Source organism: Neofelis nebulosa, chromosome 13 (genome assembly GCF_028018385.1).
Source record: "Neofelis nebulosa isolate mNeoNeb1 chromosome 13, mNeoNeb1.pri, whole genome shotgun sequence".
Classification (NCBI taxonomy): Eukaryota; Metazoa; Chordata; class Mammalia; order Carnivora; family Felidae; genus Neofelis; species Neofelis nebulosa.
This window is the reverse complement of record NC_080794.1, coordinates 8,930,270-8,947,049: the sequence shown is the minus strand read 5'-3', so window position 1 is coordinate 8,947,049 and position 16,780 is coordinate 8,930,270. Positions and strand designations below refer to the sequence as shown.

The 16,780-nt window shown below is 41.1% G+C and overlaps 1 long non-coding RNA gene across 1 annotated transcript in view; it reads right to left on the bottom strand.

Moving 5' to 3' along the window:
* Positions 1–11,057, bottom strand: part of LOC131492590 (uncharacterized) — a 181,027-nt gene extending 169,970 nt beyond the window's left edge. The window contains exon 1 of the long non-coding RNA XR_009252152.1: positions 10,897–11,057. This is a non-coding gene — a long non-coding RNA (uncharacterized LOC131492590). The remainder of the gene's footprint in view (positions 1–10,896) is intronic.
* Positions 11,058–16,780: the final 5,723 nt, after the last annotated feature.

The window sequence follows — 16,780 nt, the reverse complement described above, 5'->3', positions numbered from 1 at the left end:
AAAAGGAACACAGAAATAAATGAAGTGTCACTTCATAGCTAGAGTTGTTAGGCCTTCTCTGCCATCAGTCTTTGCCTTTATGGTGACCACAGAAGCCATGTATTGAAGATGGCCTCAGAACAGGAAAATGATGTGAATCTCTAAAGCATTGGTTGAAGGAGAGCTGCACAGAAAGTCGCACAAAAGCTCCACTGGACTGGACTCCATGTGAGATAAATAGCACGTCACATGGGAAGCCACTGACATGCTCGAGCTCTTTCACTTATATCTCAACCTACCTTAGTAAATATTCAAAGTATGAAAGAGAGCACATCTCTGGACGCACATGGATTGACAAACTTCATAATGGGCAGGTGGGGTTAACATCTAAATTTGCGTTATTTAAAAATGAAGCGAGTCCATCAAAGAAGGAGGGAAAGGAGACTGGGTATTGGATGTCTGAGGAGGAAATTAATAATAAATCTGTCATTCTGGTGAATGAGAAGGTGAATATGCTGGAGAAGTTCAGTGGACCTGCTGGGTGATGGCAAAATCCTATTTGAGACTTGAGTTCACAAATTTAAAGTGTTGCTTGTAAGACATCCCAATTCGTGAAACGTTAAAATGAACACATAAACTCGTTTATCTTAAAGTTAAGGTAAAGAATTCAGACTTCATCTACTAATTACACTGATGAAAAAAGGATATTATAAAATATTTAAGACTAAAGACAATAATTTCAGGTGGACCTAACAATAGGACAAGAAAAGGCAGAGCATGGGACAATGGCTTTTGTTGCTGTAAATAACACTGTGGGGCTATAAGGGAATCTAAGGGAGAGAAAGTTGTGCCGGAAGTTTGAAATAACCACTGAAGACTTTTTCTCTTGAAACTACGCATCCTGTATGTTCCATTGGTTCCCCATTTTTGGCATCCCTATACCACTCTGCTCCCTATTACTGTTTAACTTGCCCTGAGTGTAGCATCCCAAGCTCACCCAATAGCTTGTTGGTTGACAGGGACAATGTAGGAACTTTCTTTGAGTTCTACAGAACCTACAATTCTATTGTGAAGAAGTGTTCAAAAACACTTTCCTCATGGACTCCTTCCTGGGGAATAATAACACCAGTTTATAGAATGCTGACCATGTGCCTAATGGTGCCCTAAGTAGGTTACATATATGTAACATATATGCCCTGAGTAGGTTACATATATGTAATCCTCACTATAAACCTGTAAAGCAGGAATTAATTTAAAATTTTTTTAATGTTTATTATTCATTTTTGAGAGATAGGGTGTGAGGGGGACACAGAATCAGAAACAGCCTCCAAGCTGTCAGCACAGAGCCCGATGCAGGGCCCAAACCCATAAACCATGAGATCATGACCTGAGCCAAAGTCGGACACCCAACTTACTGAGCCACCCAGGCACCCCAATAGGCATTGATTTTAATGTCCTCCTTTTAAATAGAGGAAAGGAAGGCTTCATGAGTTTAAGAGACTTGCCTAATGATGAGACAGTAGAAAGTTGTGTGGGGCATGAGATTCAACCCTCGACACCTGACTCAAGAACCACTGGTTTCTGAAAGCCCTACTACCCACTCCCTCTCTGCTGAGGGCCTCTGAGTAAAATACTCAGCCCTGATTCCTTCATCACCTCACTCCTCTGGGGCTGGAAAAGGAGCTGAGGGAAGCATGAGTGTGCAAGAGACAGTGTGCTTCCGCTGGTGTTTCCACAAAATAAATGAACCTTTAACCTTGAAAACAAAATCATTAAAAAGCACAAAAGATGCTGATACCATTCTTATCTTCCTCATTCTCCTAGCAAGTTCCTCTAAAATTTCAAGGAGAGAAAGTGCTTATGAAGTTCTGTTTTTAAATGAAGAAGCTATATTTAATCTATATGGGCTTACTCTTCAGTCAAAATACACTTCGGTCTCTTACTCTGCCACACTATCACGGCTTTGAGGCAATTAACTCTTATGTCAATTTTAATGTAAAATTATTTGCTCTAAAATGATTTTGTTTCTTTGGAATTAACTATAAAATAAAGGTGCCATGAGATCACCTACATGTCTTCTGTCAAGCATATTTCAGTAATGTGACAATTTCAGTGATTTGGGGTGACCAAAGTTCACCCAAATGAAACTTGGCATTATGACCTGGATCACTATCTGTGTAAACAAGTCACAAAGACAAATAATCGCAGGGTCAAATTAGTTTCCTCTAGTTCTGATGTTATCTCCTAGCCGATGTGCTGCCCTTGAAAGAGCTAAGATTTCAATATGGCTTTTTCTGTTCTGTCTTCCACATCTGTGAGTATCTTCATCCATCTATATCCTCTGTGTTTTATGAATTGAATGAATCAAGTAAAACTCATTAACTGAGACCACTAGGGAGGGTCCTTCTTAGCCTCCTCATGTAATTGCTGAAGGGAAAGTAGAAAATGAATACATGAAGCCACTTAAAGATGTTAATTCTTGTAGCAGCTAATATAGAGAATATATATAGATACAGATATATAAAATTATGAAGGAACGTCAGTAATAGCACTATCCTGAAACATCTGGGTTGCTTTGAAGGCTGGGATAGTGTATCAGTTTCCTACTGCTTCTATAACAAATTACAACAGACTTTGTGCCTTAAAACAATATGGATCTACTACCTTACATTTATGAAAGTCAGAAATCCAAAATCAATTTCACGTGGCTAAGATCAAGGTTTGGCCAGGCTGCATTCCTGCAGGAGGCTGCAGGGGAGAATCTGTCTCCTTGCCTTTTCTAGCTTCTAGAGGACACCTGCATTCTTAGCCTTCTGCTCTTTCCCTCCACTTTTTTTAAATGTTTATTTATTTACTTATTTTGATGAGAGAGAGAATGCAAGCCTGCATGAGCAGGGGCAGGGACAGAGAGAGAGGACAGAGAGAACCCCAAGCAGGCCCGATGCTGTCAGCATAGAGCCCAAGGTGGGGCTGGATCTCACAAACTGTAAGATCATGACCTGAGCAGAAATCAAAAGTCAGATGCCCAACCAACTGAGCCACCCAGCTGCCCCCACCCCCACCTTTAAAACCAACATCTTCTCTCCTTTCTGATCCCTGCTTTCATATGTATATCTTCTCTCTCTGACTCTGACCCTCCTGCCTCTCTCTTATAAGGACCCTGGTGATTATATCGATGTCCCTGGTCATCCAGGGTAATCTCTCCCATCTCAAGATCCATCACTTAACCACATCTGCAAAACTCTTTTGCAGGCACATGTTACTTTGTGGGTAACACATCCACAGGTTCTGGGGAATCACGGTGTGGATATCTCTGAGAGACCATTATTCTGCCTACCACAGGTAGTGGAATCAAGAGAGCTGGATTCTAGTCTCCCTTCAGCCATAATTGGACATGACAGCCGGGGTGACATCCCAGGTCACACCTGAGAATCAAAGCCCAGAGAGGACCCCCAGATTACCCAAAGCCAAAAGCCAAGAAGTATCAGAAGAGGAAGAAAAATCACCCAATCTCAGAGGTTGGGAGACCTCTGAGAGTGGCCTCTGCTGTTTCACAAGGACATGTGACCTGGCACACCCAGTGTGTGCCCAGGAGATTGTTGAGAGAAACAAGTGAGACGGTACAAGTGAAAAGTCTTCTGCTTCTAGAAAATGCTATTCTGTAGAAGGCATTTATATTGCTTCCACAGGAATAATACAGTGCTGTCAAAAGGGTGTCAGATCTCTCCCCAATGGGCAAAGACCAAAGCTTTGAGAGGAGAGAACATAGCAAATGAAACTTCAGTGCTTAAAGTAAGGGGGGAAGGGTAATTAAATATCATTTTCTGCCCAGGAGTTTTGCTGAAGGCCAATGCCAGACAGAAATATTAAACCCAGCATCAAACTGGTTATTTGCAAAATGCTTAGATATTTAGAGAGCAAAAGAATTTCAGGAAACATCAGCTTTCCACTCAGTGTCCACGGTGCTGACTCACAGGTCATCTACAGAGATAGAAATTCTAAATTAATCTTCAAATGCAGTTAGGGTCTTTCTCAAAATTAAACGGCCCTGACCATTCACAGAGTCCTATTTAATCTCTGGTTGTTTCAGGGCTAAATTTGACTCTTTGGCACATGGGAGCATAACGAATGAAATAAAATGATTAACATTTAAATTTCATGGATTAAATTCAGTAACGTGGCAATCATGAGAGAAGACCTAACTTTTGGCTCCTCTGTGGCTTGTGAGGACACCCTTCAAATCCCGGAATTACTTTTGAAGAGGAGGGCCTTCAGGAGAGAGTTAATATGTTGAATTTGGGGAAAGGCAAATGGGCTTCACTCAACAGTTTCATCCCCAAAAGGATTAAATTACTTAAGGGAAAATGGAAGTACAAAGTTCAGTGACTGAGTATGTGAGAGGCTGGCCAGTCTCATACAGTCTGAATTTGATTTAAAAAAAAAATCCTACAGGTTCTGTGAGCCACTTGTTTTGTTAGTTTATTTTTTGAGAGAGAAAGAGAGAGAGACAGACAGAGACAGAGACAGAGACAGAGAGAGAGCGCAGAGGAGGGGCAGGGAGGGAGAGAGAAAATCCTAAGCCGACTCCACACTGTCAGCACAGATCCCGATGTAGGACTTGAACTCATGAACCGTGATATCATGACCTGAGCCAAAATCAAGAGTCAGATACTTAACTGACTGAACCACCCAGGCACCTCTGTGAGTCTTATGTTAAGGAGAGGGAAAGCCCTTGCTATAGACCTTACTAGAAATCTGAAAGTAGAAACTCTTACTCATTTTGGCCATTTTTTGTAGCCTTGACATTCCTCTTGCAGCCTGAATCGTTCCATGCAGTATTTCAAGACTGGAGCCCTGTGCCCAAGCTTATACAATGAGCAGGGCACTTAGCCTGGCAACATCCACCTCCCACACTTTCCCCACTTCACCGTAGTTGACAATCTCTGAATTTAGCAGCTTTAACAAACTGCTTTAGACAATAAAAAGCATTAAATAGTCACAAAGACCATTGTGGATTCTATTTCCCAAGTTCAGAGGTTTCTAGGTTACATCTTCGTGTTAGAAAGCAGGGCACCTTGTGTATTGGAGTTCACTTTAGGGAACAAGACGCAGGAACCCCAAAAGGCAAAAGGGAACTGAATCAGGTGCATTTCCACAGACTTGTCACTTGCACATGACCGGGGTACAGGGAACACATGTGGAGGCAGATCACATACAGTAATAAGCCTGTCACCACTCTTTGCCCATCAGAATCTTGGTATCCAAACATCAAAATTATGTCATTCTGAGGCTGGGTCTGCGGGAGAGGAATTTCCTAGCACATATGGGTCCAACCATTCAGTTGATAAAAGATGTTGTATCCTCTCCTCACTGCATCTACAATACACACACACACACACACACACACACACACACACACACACACACCTGAATCAGCCCTTAACCATGGGTTCTCTATTCTCTACACTTGTGGAAGGAACAACATAAACCATAGAAAAGCCTAAATACTTGTTGTTTTCTGACTTGTTTCACTTAGCATAATGTCCTAGTCTATCTGTGTTGTCATAAATGGCAGGATTTCCTTTTTGTAGGGCTAAACAATATTACATTGTGTGTGTATACATATACATACATGTATACATATACATATACATATATATATACATATACATATACATATAATCCATTCATTGTTGACAGAAATTTGGGTCATTGCCATATCTTGGTTATTGTAAATAATGCTGTAACAAAAATGGGAGTGTGGATATCTCTTTAAGATAGTGATTTCAGTTCCTTCAAATATATACCCAGAAGTGGGATTGCTGGATTATATCATAGCTCTGCTTTAAAATTTTTGAGGAACCTCCACACGGTTTTCCGGAGTGGTTGTATCAACTCACATTCCCACCAATGATACATAAATGTTCCCTTTTCTCCACAACCTCACCATCATTTGTTATCTCTTGTCTTTTTGGTAATAGCCGTCCTAAGAGGTGCGTGGTGGTATCTCATTATGGTTTTGATTTGAATTTCCCTGATGATTAGTGATGTATGTTTTTAGCTGCCAAGTTGTATGTGTTGTTTACATTTTGTGGGGTTTTTTTTCAAGTTTTTAAATTTAAATTCTGGTTAGTTACCATACAGTGTAATAATTAGTTAGGTATATAATTATTAGGTATATTATTAGGTATAATATATTAGGTATATAATTTATTGATTCCACACTTGAATACAACACCCAGTGCTCATCACGACAAGTGCCCTCTTTAGTACCCATCCCGTACTTCACCCATCCCCCTCCCAGCCCACTCCCTTCTGGTGACCATCAGTTTGTTCTCTGTAGTTAAGAGTCTGTTTCTTGGTTTCTCTCTCTCTCTCTTTCCTTTTCTCCCTTGTTCATTTGTTTCTTAAATTCTGCATATGACTGAAATCAGTTGCTTATATTTTGGATATTGACTTCCTATCAGATAATGATTTATGAATATATTTTCTTATCCTGTAGGTTGTCTTTTCATTTTGCTGATCATTTCTTTTGCTGTGCAGAAGATGTACTTGATGTAGTCCCAGTGCTTTTGTTGGTTATGCTTTTAGTGTCATATTCAGAAAATCATTGCCAAGACATGTCAAGGAACTTTTTTCCCCCTTGTTTTCTCCTAGGAGTTTTATGGTTTCAGGTTTCATATTTAAACCTTTAATCCTATTTAAGTTAATTTTTGTAACTGCTATAATATAGGGGTTCAGTTTCTTTCTTTTGCATGTGGCTATCCAGTTTTCTATGCACCATTTATTGAAGATATTGCATTTTCCCAATGATGTATCCTGCATTGTTACCAGATACCCAGTGGCCAGCTCCATTGGGTCCCCCAGTGGTCCCCATGAGGTGAGACCTTAGTGAACCTTCCGGGAAGCAACCTATAATTCTGGGGAAGCTCTATATTCACTGTGGGTTTTCTTTTTCCTCTTTGGAAAAACTATAGGCTTGGGGCGGAGTTGGGAGGGTGGCGGGCGGGCTCTCAATATTGCACTATGCTGGCCTGGGGGAAGAGTTGTGCACACCTGGTTCTGGGATTTTCACAGTGGTGTCTCATCTAAGGATAGTTGCTAGTTGGTCTTCTAGAAGAAGGCCGAAATTGGGAATACCTATGGCACCATCTTGATGACATCATTCCCCTGAAAGTAAATCTTATGTCCCCTGAAACAGTCTTGTCCGGTATATTTCATGCCACATCCTTGCACAAAATCCATTCCTTGAATTCACATCCTTAATTCTTAAATCCTGTCATGACTGAAGAGAATCTCCTCTTTTGTCGTGGAAATCCATCTTTGTTCTGCCTCTTCAGGATCTTTGTAGCACATGAAGATGGGGAGGGATTTGATTTACACACAGAGCTCAGAGTTCTTCCCCCGTCCTCTTTTCTTAGCAAAGCCTGCCTAATTGGTGTGAGGATTACATTGAAGATATTTCCTTTTGGGGGAAATCTCTATAGTTTTAATCTTTCTACAGTCTAAAGATTTCAGGCAACATCTTGAGTTGAAACTAAAAATATTAAGAATCACTTATACAAATGTACCACTTTGGTGGGAGGTGTTGATAATAGGGGAGGCTATGCGTGTGTGGGGCAGGGGATGTGTAGAAAGTCTCTGTAGCTTTCCCTTAATTTCACTGTGAACCCAAAACTCCTCTAAAAAATAAAATCTTACTTAAAAAAAAATCAAGGATGCTAGTGATAACCTCACATCCCTAAGGAAGGGTCTAGTTCTCAACTGGGCACTAATTTGCTCCATCAGGGAACCTCTGGCAACATTTGGGGACATGTTTGGTTGTCACAATTTGGGGAGGGAAACTACTGGCATCTAGTAACATATTCATATCCATATTTATGTTCTTCCAGATTATGGAATGGACATCTTTGGTAGAGGGGGACTCTGATGCTGCTCAGCAGTTACTGATGTGTAATAAACCTGAGACGGTGATATCTTAGCTCAAGAGGAGTAAATTACAGAATATTATAGATGCATCTGGGTAGTCATGGAACTAAGCTAGGAAATGTATATTTCACTGTGGTTCTTAATACTACCAATACCATGCCTGATCTCCCACAGAACTGAGTGGAAGACAGCAAGTGAAATTGGTCCTAGGTCAAAAAGCTCTAGACTATCAGCAGTAGAGCTCCATAATCTCATTTCTCAAAATGCCTCTCTGCTTATAGCCTTCTTTCTTACTTCTTTCCAAGCACCCCACGCTTCTTTAATAATGAACTATTTCTTGCCTCAGTGTTCCTTCTCACGATGTTCCTTCTGTTTGCCTAGTCACAACTGTCATTAGCATTTAAGGTATCCTTCAAACCTCATCTAATCATCCACCAGGTCCTTTCTCCATTACCCAGTTCCCCGCAAGCCAATACCAATCCTTCTTAAATTTCTTGTGATTCTTCATCATCTGTCACATGAGATTGTAAATGTGTGTGTAGAAGGAAAAGAGAATGACAGTGCCATGCATAGTTTTCATTAACAAATATCTGTTAGAGTAAGCTGAAATCTTTAAAATTTATTTTTGTGAATATATATATATATATATATATATATATATATATATGTAGTATTTATCATTGTAACCATTTATTTTTTTTAAATTTTTTTTAACGTTTTATTTATTTCTGAGACAGAGAGAGACAGAGCATGAATGGGGGGGGGGGGGCAGAGAGAGAGGGAGACACAGAATTGGAAGCAGGCTTCAGGCTCTGAGCCATCAGCCCAGAGCCTCACGCGGGGCTCGAACTCAAGGACCGCGAGATCGTGACCTGAGCTGAAGTCGGACGCTCAACCGACTGAGCCACCCAGGCGCCCCATCATTGTAACCATTTAAAAGCGTGTAATTCAGGGGCATTAATTACATTCTCAGTGCTGTGCTCCCATCACTGCTATCTCTATCCAAGACTTCATCATCCCCAATGTATATTAACTCTGTACTCATTAAACGATTACTCCTCTTTCTCTCCTCCTCCCAGCATCGGGTAACCTTATTCTGCTTTCTGTCTCTATGAATTTTCCTATTTTATATACCTCCAGTAAGTGAAATCATATAGTATTTGTCTTTCTGTGTCTGCCTTATTTTACTTACCCCAATGTTTTGAAGGTTCAACCATGTTGCAGCATACATCAAAATTTCATTCTTTTTCATGACTGAATGCTATTATATATTGTGTGTATACTGCATTTTGTTTATCTATTCATTTGTTGATGGACATTAGAGGTTGCTTTCACCTTTTGGCATTGTGAATATTGCTACAAATGGACATGGCTGTTCAGCGATGTATTCAAGTCCCTGCTTTCAATTTTTTTTTTTTTTTTTTTGATATGTAACTCAGAGGTTCTTGCTGGGTCAATATGGTAGTGCTACGTTTAACTTTTTGAGAAACTGTCAAACTATTTTCCACAGTGGGAGCACTATTTTACAAATGAAAACAAAATAATTTTTCTAATTGGTACATTCATTCTACAGCCAAAGCATTTGCTTTGTTGTGCAATCTACAACATTCTAAGAAGCAGTAAAATATATCATTTATTTTAACCTCCTATTCTCAAAGAGGATAGGTAGCAAATACATCTCTTAAATTTTTAAAATTTTTACAGTTCGTGAATACTGGCAATAATATGGAGGTGTCTATAGGGACCCTAAAGTAACTAGATAAAATATAAGTTTTGTAAACTATATAATATAGGAAGGATAGATAAAATAGCATAAATAAATGTAATGATTCTAAACAAATGTTGACAAAACAATCTATTGGATGTGTATCTTGGAAAAAAGATGTTATTGAAAGCCATAAAATTTCATTTAACTTTTATAATGTATCTGTTAACTAATTTCAACAAACTAAGTAATGTACAGTGTTAAATATCCTGTAAATTTCTTTTCAGTTAGGTCAATTACCTCCCTTTCTTTACAAAATGAGTTACTTTTTTAAGTCAGATCTAATTTAGAGCACAGGAAGACAGAACTCCCATTCAGCAGTGTCTCATTGTTGGCAGAATTAATTTTTGTTACATTTGTCATATTTGTTAAATAAGGAACCAGAATGTTTTAATTAAATGATGGTATCGTGGAGGGTTTTTTTTAATGTGCACCTTCTGACTTAAAAATATTCTAATATAGAGTACAACTTAAAAATTAAAACAATGGTGTCTTGGCCCTTCAGAAGTAAATTGTTAAAATACTAGAAATGTAATGTCTAGGTCAGTTATATGCTGCTGTGATTGACATGTACTGACAAAATGATTTTTTATTTTATCTATAGAGGTCAGAAGAAGAAATTTTACTCAGTATGTTTAAGAAATTTGAATGTTTTGAATTGAGAACGTCACAAGGACTCATTTATTGTAAAGCCAGCAGACAGCACTTAGGTTGCATAAAAAGAACTGCTGTATCTCCTCAAGCATCTTGAAAGACTGTTGATGGTGCCGTGTCTCCACTACTTTTAGCTACGGTAACTAGAGACTTTGGTCTCCACCCATAATCTTGCCCTGGTGCTAAGCCAATCCTGATGAGGACAGGAGGCTGTTCAGGCAACGTTAGGTCCACCATCTGGAAGAATCTAAGTTATTCTGCCATCAGCCTGGAACTTGAATCACTAAGGATGAGCCCTGGGTTTCCATGCACAGTCAAGTCCACATTTCCCTACTCCTGCCAACAACAGAATTTCTTTAAAAGCACTTCTGTGTCCCACAATGACTGGATACTCTCCCCAACTTCCTAAATTAAACTTTTTTGTTTGTTTGTGACTGAAAGGGAATAGGTAGATGGAAAGGCAGAAAAACTGCTATAACTTGTTTGTGTAGTTCCTTCAACCATGTGGGTCTAGTTCCTCTCAACTGACCCTTCTGTTGACTTTATAAACTTCAGAATGAAAATAATACCTTCACGTAAAGCCAAAGAGAAGAGTCTCGGTTCACTTGCATTGTGTCCTGACCAGGTAAGCTTATCTCTTCAGAACAATGTCCAAAAGGGGGCTGGATTATTCATGACACTCTCTCTTCTATCCAGCCTTATCCACCGCACTTGTTAGCCTCATTTTCCACCTCACCCTTTTGCATTCTCTGCGCTGTGTTCTTGGGGACCCCTCTATGATGTCATCCTCCTGGCTCCCTTGCCTTCTTACTTTCTATTAAGTTCTGTCAATGGGATGCACCAGAAGGAGCCTCTGTGGTGGTAGCAGACCGAATTCTGGGTATTGCTTCCCCAGCTCTCTTCTCTCCTCTGGTTTCAGAGGAGGCTGCATCCGTGGGACTAAAGGACTTTCTAGGACAGCCACTTCTCTGTGGTTCCAGCTTTTACCTCCCAAGGGTCTACAAATGGAAATGGGCTCCCAGTTGCCACAGTTACTAGTCCCCGGATGCCTCAGCATCCCCTATCGACTTCCTAAACCCTGAACACATTTACCCTTGTAAATCATCCCTTCATTACACTGTCTTCAGGATCTGATCTGATGGGTTCTGGGCCTCCAGCCAGAATTCTGATTGGTAAATCCAAAAGATCTTCCCTGGAGGGGTGAATTTGGACTTAGAAACCCGGGTTGGAACTCTAAGGTTTTATACCTCTAACCCAGCATGCTCACGATAGAAAACAAAAGGAGTCGGTGGGAAAGTTTGAAATGTAAAACCCAGATCACATCCAATATGAGGGCATCAGACTGTGACAGGCAGCACACAGAATACTTATTTTCACCCTGTGCAAAGCCCAGCCAACCGATCTGGAGAAAAAAGCGCATCCACTGAATACATTTCAGCTCCCTTCAATCCGATGTGTCATGCTCTGAATCTGTTAGCTCTGACAGGTCTCAAATGTTCAGCTGTGCCAACCTTACTTGTCAACATTTCTGAACTACCTGTAACTATAACCCTTTCAAAAGCCCTTTCAATAAAACAGCTCTTCTCCCTGTTTAAAACTCCGTTATTTATCTTGACTAAAGCAGGTTCTGCATGGTAAGTAATATTAAATATTACCCCCGGTGACTTTATAATCTCAAGCACTTAACAGATGGTTAATGAGGATTTGCCCTCCTCCCTCTGCAGAGCTCGTCCCCAGGTGTCAGTCCAAATAAGAAGAAGGAATGAAATGATTTTTCATTATGTTAGTAATTTGAGTCATAATTTTGTTTCCCTTCCATTTACAGAAGCAGCATGGTGAAACAAAATCAATGTCCTCTAGACAAAATATCATTACAATTGGAATTTAAAATGTATTCTCAAATTTGCTGTGTTAATAAACTGCTTCATGGTTACGGTGGCCTGATTCTTTGGAAGGAATTATTAAGTGATATCAACTTACTTTCTGTCCCTTGGTGACGCCATCAGTCCCTTGCCCGTTACTGATGGAGTACTGAATAAATGTTGTGCACATGATCAATAAGGACCTACAAGTGCATGCACATTTGTGAGGAAGACTCCCCGCCAGGGGTGTGTGTATGCATGTGCGCATATGTGTAGGTATGTACATGTCAAAATTTTACCAGAACACACTTCTTTCTGTCACGGAGAACTGACACAGGATACTTCACTACAAAATACGTCTAGATCCTGGTGCAATTCACTCCAGAGTCCATTCAGATTACATAGAATCGTCAAAAGAAATAGAGTAATGAAAGCCTTCCACATGGGATCAGACAGTAGAACTTAATGGGAAGAGGTAAAGAGAGCTTTACGTTCCCAGGCGGTTATCCAAGTCCAGTCATCTGAGAAATGCCAGCCTGGTGACCCTACTCCCCACAGCCACTCACCAGCCCAGCCTGCTGTAAACCAGAGTCAGAATCACAGGGGAAACTTCCACAGAGGAATGGGAATCTTGAACTAAGGGGATGGAGAGTTGTATTTTTAACCATTTGTCTTTGGTAGCCTGTGTTTCTCCAATCCCTGCCCCTTGAAGCAATCCTCTGGCTATGCCAATACATATCCTGGCAATGGTTTGGAGTCATTTGCCTGCAAAAACCCATGTAATCTTTAGGCGATTATGGCACAGTATCTGATTCATCAAGATATTCTGTATAGGCATTCAGATTTCTTTTTATCATGCATGTTACCACAATGAATTGATATAGTTTGATCTCACATGAAATGAACTAGGCATTTCACTTGGCTGCACATCTTGAATACAGCTAAATGAACATGTATTCATTTTCTGACACACTGAAAAGGATGAAATGAAAGAACATTTCTTTCAGTTTTAGTGACTTCAAATGGCAAAATGACTGACATGGTGGGATCTCAAGAAATAGTTGTTGTATTAGTAAAACAATGTTTAAACAAATTAATAATAACATATCTTGATTCCAAAAGAGAGTCTGGTTGTGTCCTCACGTCTCTGATTAAATCTGGAGTCGACTTAAAATAGGGATGTATTGGGGTGCCTGGGATGGCTCAATTGGTTAAGCATCTGACTCTTGATTTCAGCTCAGCTCATGATCTCATGATTTCGTGAGTTTAAGCCCCACATAGGGCTCCATGCTGACAGGGCGGAGGCTGCTTGGGAATTCTCTCTCTCTCTCTCTCTCTTTGCCCTCCCCCATCACGCCGTCTCTGTCTCAAAAATAAATAAATAAACTTTAAAAAAGTAGGGGTATGTTTTATGCAGCCCCCTCCAGATTGCCCCCAAGGAACAGAAAGGTACAATTTATAAGTAATGCAGAGAAACTCGGAAGATCATCTAAGCCAACCCTTTCATTTCACAAATGAGAAAGCGGGCACAGACATATGAAGTGGCTGATTCAGGGCCACAGTGAGATAGGCACAGAGGTCAGGGATACCATAGTGCAGGACAAGCTGGGGAAGGAGGAGAGAGAAAAATGGGCCAATTTTAGCACCAGCTTCCCCCCTGTAGCCTCAACAGGAATGACAGAAGCCAAGCTAGGGAACGTTCCTCCCCACAGTCATAGCCCTGAAGATGCTCCTTATAATCTGTTTGTGTTTCATAGAGGTTGACTCTCTGATTTCTCAAGAACATACTTGTTAGTTACAAATTTAAAAACATGGATGGGCACCTGTGTGGATTAGTCAGTTGAATGTCCAACTCTTGATTTCGGCTCATGATCTCACTATTTGTGAGTTAGAACCCTGCATCAGGCTCTGTGCTGACAGATCGGAGCCTGCTTAGGATTCTGTCTCCCTTTTCCTGCTCCCCCGCCCCTTGCTTGCATTCTTTCTCTCTCTCAAAATAAAAATAAAATTTAATGGTACATGTTGTTGTTACCTACCCACCTGCCACTGATTTTGTTCAGATTGCTGATAAGGGTCAGGGGTTTTGAAAAGCAGTGGATTTCAGACTTGAGCCTGCATCAGAGTCAACATGAACACCTTGTTAAAATACAAATTGTTCAGCCTCACACCCAGAAGTTCTGATCCAGTAGTTCTTGGTCGGGGGTGGGGGTGGGGCAAGAGTGTGCATTTCTAACCCATTCTCAGATAATGGTAAAGCTGCTGGTGTGGGAACCACACTTTGAGAACCACATGTCTATACCTATCAGGGCAATTCTATTTCCTTTTCCAGTGATTAGATAGGTGGAACAATTCCAAAGGGTTCTCTCAATAAATGTTTATTGTGCACAAATTATGTACAAGACATTGATCTGTGGGCTTGGGATACCTCAGTCAATAAAACAAAGATCCGTGTTTTTCTGGATCCTATATTATGATTAGGGAAACATACAATAAATTAAAAAAAATAATAGATAAACTTTAAGCTGATGCAAAAAAGAAAAAGTAGAACAAGTAAGAGAATCAGGGATGATACAGAAGTGAATGCTGCAGGGGCGCCTGGGTGGCTCAGTCGGTTAAGCGTCCGACTTCGGCTCAGGTCATGATCTCGCGGTCCGGGAGTTCAAGCCCCGCGTCGGGCTCTGTGCTGACAGCTCAGAGCCCGGAGCCTGTTTCGGATTCTGTGTCTCCCTCTCTCTCTGCCCCTCCCCCGTTCATGCTCTGTCTCTCTCTGTCTCAAAAATAAATAAACGTTAAAAAAAATTTAAAAAAAAAAGAAGTGAATGCTGCAATTTATAGAATTAAATATGATGGTCAGTGTACGTCATACCAAGAGGGTGCGATATGGCTAAAAGGAGGAGGAAGTCAGCAGGAAGTTCTCTGGGGAGGAGTGTACCAGATAGAGGGAATGGCAAGAGCAAAGGCCTTGCTATGGACTGAATGCTGTGTCCCCTCCAAATCCATATGTTGAAGTCCTAACTCGCAATGTGATGGCATTTGGAGGTGGGGCTTTTAGAGGAGGTCATGAGAGAAGAGCTTCCATGATGAAATTAGTGTCCTTGTAAGAAGATGAAGAGGGACGCCTGGGTAGCTCAGTTGGTTAAGCGTCAGACTCTAGATCTCAGCTCAGGTCATGATCTCACAGTTTGTGAGTTTGAGCCCCACGTGGGGCTCTGTGCTGACAGCTCAGAGCCTAGAGCCTGCTTCAGATTCTGTGTCTCCCTCTCTCTCTCTCTCTGCCCCTCCCCTACTCATGCTTTGTCTCTCTCTCTCTCTCTCAAAAATAAATAAAATTAAAAATAGTAAAAAAAAGATTTTCCTATTAAACAAATTAAAAAATTAAAACAAATAAATAAAGAAATAAGGAAGAAGAAGAAGGAGGAGGAGGAGGAGGAGGAGGAGGAGGAGAGCAGAGCTCTTTCTCTCTGTCTCCACCATGTGAGGACACAAGAAGAAGGTAGTCGTCTACAAGCCAGGACGAGAGCTCTTATCAGAGCTCAGCCATGCTGGCACCGTGATCCCGGAGTTTCAGCCCACAGAACTCTGAAAACAGATGTCTGTGTTTAAGCCACTCAGGCCATGGCACCTTGTTACAGCATCTTACACTGACTAAGACTGGCCCTTAGGCTGGAGTTTGCCCAGAGCATCAGAGGAGCAACAAAGAAGCAGGGGTGGTGGCATAAACACACAGAACACCCAATCTCCAGGTCCTTCATCTCAAAACTCTCACAGGCCTGATAGATTGGTTCATCCAAGTGAGTACAAACGTGCACCACCGTGTGCTGGCTTTCAAGTCACATAGATGGCTACACTTCTGAGGCTGTGAACTGAATCCTGCATTCCTACATAGCAGCTGTTGAGGAGCACCGGACTAGGAGTCATAGACCAGGGCATTCCTAATGATTCTGTCATCAATTACACAGGTGATATGAGGATAATTACATGAGATCTCTGGGGTCCAGTTTGCTCGGCTCTATAACCAATATGAATATAGTTTTTTAATGTTTTATTTTATTTTTTGAAAGACAGAGAGAGGCAGAGCATGAGCAGGGGAGGGGCAGGGAGAGAGGAAGATGCAATTCAAAGAAGGCCACAGCTCTGAGCTGTCAGCACAGAGCCCCACGCAGGGCTCGAACCCACGATCACGAGATCATGACCTGAGCCTAAGTCGGACACTCAACCGACTGAGTCACCCAGGTGCCCCTATAAATATGAATATAAATGATGATGCTGGATTGCATCATCCTGCAAGGTCTCTTCCAGCTCCCACATTCTTTTGCCTCCAGTGAGTTTTCTAAGGCTGTAGTGCAGCAATTACCAGGAGTGATCAGCAATACACTGCTACAAGCCCACTGAAATAACTTCACATGCTCTGGCCTGACTGTGTGGCTGGGAAAGGCCAGAGGTTGATGTATCACAAGTCTGAGAAATATAGTCACATTGTCAAAAAGACTTCAGGTCCAATTTAAAAGCCAAGTCAGAAATGAGGAAAGGCATTCCAGAGAACAGTGCAAACGCTAGCAAAAAAAACACACTGTGCTGAAATGTGGTAATG